The sequence below is a fragment of the Lolium rigidum genome, chromosome 3 (assembly GCF_022539505.1).
Source record: "Lolium rigidum isolate FL_2022 chromosome 3, APGP_CSIRO_Lrig_0.1, whole genome shotgun sequence".
Classification (NCBI taxonomy): domain Eukaryota; kingdom Viridiplantae; phylum Streptophyta; class Magnoliopsida; order Poales; family Poaceae; genus Lolium; species Lolium rigidum.
In genome coordinates, this window is record NC_061510.1 from 324,704,608 (window position 1) to 324,709,386 (window position 4,779).

Here is a 4,779-nt window from a genome sequence, read left to right on the forward strand (position 1 = left end):
TTTCGCACGTACATCTTCATGTGCTACACGCTCACAAAGTCGTTTCATGAAAAATCGACATGTCATGTGACGTGTGTAAAAAAGACAAAATTCGGTGCTGAAACAAAGACTTGTCACAAGATAAATTTTCTCTTTTTCGCTTAGACTACAAAAAATATCATTTTTTCGTGAAACTTAACGAATACACATATGTTATGGAGATGTACATGTAAATTTTTTTGTCAAAATTTTTTAACACTTGGAAATATGTTTTTATGATAGAGGGATCATACGCACCTGGGAGCCGAATTGAGTTTCTGGTGTACAGGCCCCGGCAGGAGTTGTGTTTGCTTCCTCAAAGTCAATACAAAAGGTAACAAATACATTATTTGTAAGCTGGGTTCAAACACAATTTCTTAAAATAAAAAATGAAAAGACTTACCGCTGGGAAGGATTCAATAGATTATGTATTATCTTTGTCTAAAATAGCAACATGAGTTGTCAGTACCATCCTTGGTGGAATGTTTAGACCGGCATCCTTACAGGCCTATTTCCAAGTTCACTGACCTGCTATTTTTTCTTCCAAGGTCATTTATCTGTTTTCGAGCAAAGTCTAATGATTCTAGCCAAGCTCCTGCAAAAAAAATTACATTTTCCAAAAATATCCTTATAATTTGTTCATCCTGGGATTTATATGTCCCCCTTCATTGAAAATCACATAAAGAACACTTCACCGCATGTTGTCTTTGGTATGAGATCTATAAGTTATTTCTTGCATCAGACTTAATTAGTATCTTTTGCACGCCATTTTCACTGACGGGCGCGGCGTGCCGCCGTGCCAAATCTTCCTAGCTATATACTAAGAGGGAGCAAAACTTCTTTTTCCTCACAGTTTTGAGCCCTCTTAGGGATTAAACTCAGAGCGACACGTGCGTCCTGCTTAATTTGGTTACAGCGTATAACTTCCTGTGTGTGATTTCGGTGATCCGTGCGCTTTTCGTTGTGTTCTGGGCTTCAGGTATTGTGTGCTTCCTTTTTCTAGGTGGTGTGTGCTTTGGTGTATAGTCGTGTGGCCGCAGCTGCTTTAGATGGTTGGTCCAGTCTGTCGAGCGGTGGATTTTGTCTCACATGCGATCTTGCAGCAATTCTCCTCGATCCTCATCTTTACCGAATAGCACCTCTCCAGAGCGGTCCAAGTTTGAGTTTTAATATATGTCAGTGGACTTTCTTTGGGTGGTGGCTTGATAACTGAAAACAGAGGAGAATATATTCCTGCATTTCAGCCTTAGTTTTCATATATTCAAGTATGCTTTACTATCTTCAGTTGAAATTTTGCATCTCAAATTTAGTTTCCACCAGAAACAAATGCAAAGGTATATGAAATTTATCCATATGGTTTACAGTTTGTTTAAACTGTATTGTTCCCCTTTGATCTGAGCTGGTGTTTTCTGGCGTGATATCTGCATACAGAAGGTCAAATGTACTCCAGTTTTGGAGTGACACGTGATGCAGTTTAGAGACCACAACTTGGTAAGAAATACTTAGGTGTGAAGTATCTTCTGTGACTTTAAGTTGGCAGAAACTCATCCACTTTTGGAGTAAATAAAAATTACTTACATAGGCAAGACATTGCATTTACGGTCTTGATGCTTTTCCTTCGCAAGTGTATAATATGATGGTACTACGTGTAGTTAAGTTATGAAATCCCATGTTGTTTGTGTCAGACTTATTTTCTGAAGGTATGATGATATACATGTCAGAGTTATCAATACATATCACTTTATCCTTCAGTAAGGTGCATTTGTTTTTTGATGACATGACAAGGCCAGGAAAAGAGTTATACATTTACCTGGCTTTTAGACATTCCCAAATTGATTAATATGGCTTTTCATTAGGTTGTTTTCCACTGATGCTTTATACTTCTCTATCTAAAAAATTATTTACATCATGAGGAGACAAGACAAGTTATTAGTCGATAGAGCCATAATAATGTGACCTGGCCATTTTCTGGGTAGTTACTCCTAACAACAACTCGTGAGTGGATTTTCTCAATTATTTGATAATTAAATACTATATTTGAAAGGCACAACTGTTATCTCACATAGCATGCACCATGATTAGTTACACACATAAAAAGATGGCATGAAAGTCTTGCAAGATTTTGTTACTTATAAGTAAATTATATGGTGAAAATAATTTGAATGTTCAGAACACATGTTTCGTTTGTGGTGCATTGGTCCGTACTTCCATGAAGTAACATATTTTGTGTTGTTTCTTTTCTCAATTAAAGGTGTTAAATTCTACGAGATTTGAGGTTCTCGAGCCATGGAATGGTAGTATCATCCATGGAGGACACACAAGAAGTTTCAAGACGACCGGTATCATTCTCTACATAGTTTGTATTGGTATAACTTCCTGTTAAGAACATGAGTAATTTTAAACTATGGATCTTTCTATTAATATTTGAGAAGTGTGCTTCTATTCGGTGTATTGCCTTTGCTCATGTTCCTTTTTTAAGTGAGTAATTTCAAGGGTGAAAAGTGTGGCGTCAATGGTTTTCCTTTGCTCAGGCTTTCACATTATCATTGTATTGTTATATTTTGCATCCTTTGTTACATATATAGATCTGAAAGGGCATGTGACATTATTGTATTGATGCTACATAAGCATAGTTATCGGTCATACATGCGTTGAAAGAAGGCATGCTAGGAGGCATCATATCTTTTAGATAAGATTAATGTTTGTCTTGCTCGGACTTATAATAAGCTATGCTCAGAAGTTTTTCCTTTTGCACTCATGGATAGTAATATTTACATTTGAATACAACGAGAAACCTCTTGTAGTGTCAAGGAATGGTTGCTGGTAACAATTCCTATTTTGGACTTCAATTCATACCAGAGAGGGGATGTGAGAATGAATACCCAGTCAAACAACTGGAGTCAGAAAAAAATTTGGTTTTACAACAATGTCTAGGAAAAGTGGTTGTGATAAAGGTGTTGGAGATATGCCCAAGAGGCAATAATAAAAGTGGTTATTATATATCTTTATGTTTATGATAAATGTTTATATACCATGCTATAATTGTATTAACCGAAACATTAGTACATGTGTGATATGTAGACAACAAGAAGTCCCTAGTATGCCTCTTAAACTAGCTTGTTGATTAATGGATGATTAGTTTCATAATCATGAACATTGGATGTTATTAATAACAAGGTTATATCATTATATGAATGATGTAATGGACACACCCAATTAAGCGTAGCATAAGATCTCGTCATTAAGTTATTTGCTATAAGCTTTCGATACATAGTTACCTAGTCCTTATGACCATGAGATCATGTAAATCACTTATACCGGAAAGGTACTTTGATTACACCAAACGCCATCTGCGTAAATGGGTGGTTATAAAGGTGGGATTAAGTATCCGGAAAGTATGAGTTGAGGCATATGGATCAACAGTGGGATTTGTCCATCCCGATGACGGATAGATATACTTTATCCGTTATTGTTATATTTATTAGGATTCTTTTTTGTGTGTCTTCCTACGTCCTACAAAGGAATCTGCCTCAAAATAGTTATACTTTTGTCGGTGATTGTAGTTTGTTACATTTAATTGCGAGGAAGATTTATAAATTTACTAAAATGGTAACAATGCTACAATTATTTGCTTGACAAGAAAATTCGTTAGTTAATACACAAATATGAATTAGAGCTATCTTTTATTGTTTTTATATCGCCTCATCTAAGCTGGTCAGTTGTACTACTACACTTAGGGGGACACTACGGTTATTTTTGTCTCTACTAAACTCCAGGGAAAGATGACCCGAGGTTGGCGGACAATCTTTGATCATCATACGGCAACATGAAGCAATACTATTGAGCCTGAATCTAGCAATGTCAGCCACGGACGGTTGAGGTAACGTTGGCATGATTTAATATGTTTTCTATTGTCAATTGTTGTTCATATCTGAATTGTTTGGGTGTAGACACTGCTTCAGGCTCTGGTCTTCACACTGTTTCTTGTGATGGGTGCAAGGATGTACAACGTGCCAGTCTAATGACCCAACTGGACACGTTTTAGATTCTACATAGCCTAGCTTAGAAGTTTTTTGCTTCATTTTTCTTCTTTTCTTTTGATATTGCTTTGAGATTGTATTTGCACTACTTTAGTGCTTTCTTCTAATACGAGATGACACAGTTTGGTATGTATTCGAGAAAAAGAAGGTATATCCATCATTTGCAGAGAAAAAAAAGGTCGGTCCAATTTCCATTCACTACACTATTAGCTACGCATCAATAATAACCTAGATGACACAAATGCTAAACCTGCAAGAATGCTCGATGTCGATCTACGTAAACATGATTGCAGTACCACTTTAGTATGTAAACATCAATCAAAGTAACTGGAAGGACTCAAATAGAGTTAGCTACGAATTCATTCTTATCCTGATGTAGAGTTAGTTTCTATATATTATTGAGACGTTTCGATGCTTAGTTTCATTGGTGCTTTTCATCTGGACAAATCATTAGGCTTGAAATGGGCAGCTACTATTTTTAGATTATATCAACTAAGGCAAGCTGTTACTTCTTCTCTCGTTCTTACTAATTACCTGTTCATGAAACTATAGTTCATATTACATGTGTCAAGGTGAGGCGGTTGCTAAAGTAGAATTATCTGCATTTACTTTGCCATGCTTTCCACCGAAAATAGTTACGTTGTTTTTGGCTACTAATTCATACGCTCACATATTCACATGTTAAACATGGATGTACACTAGACCAGCTTAGATGAGGCAA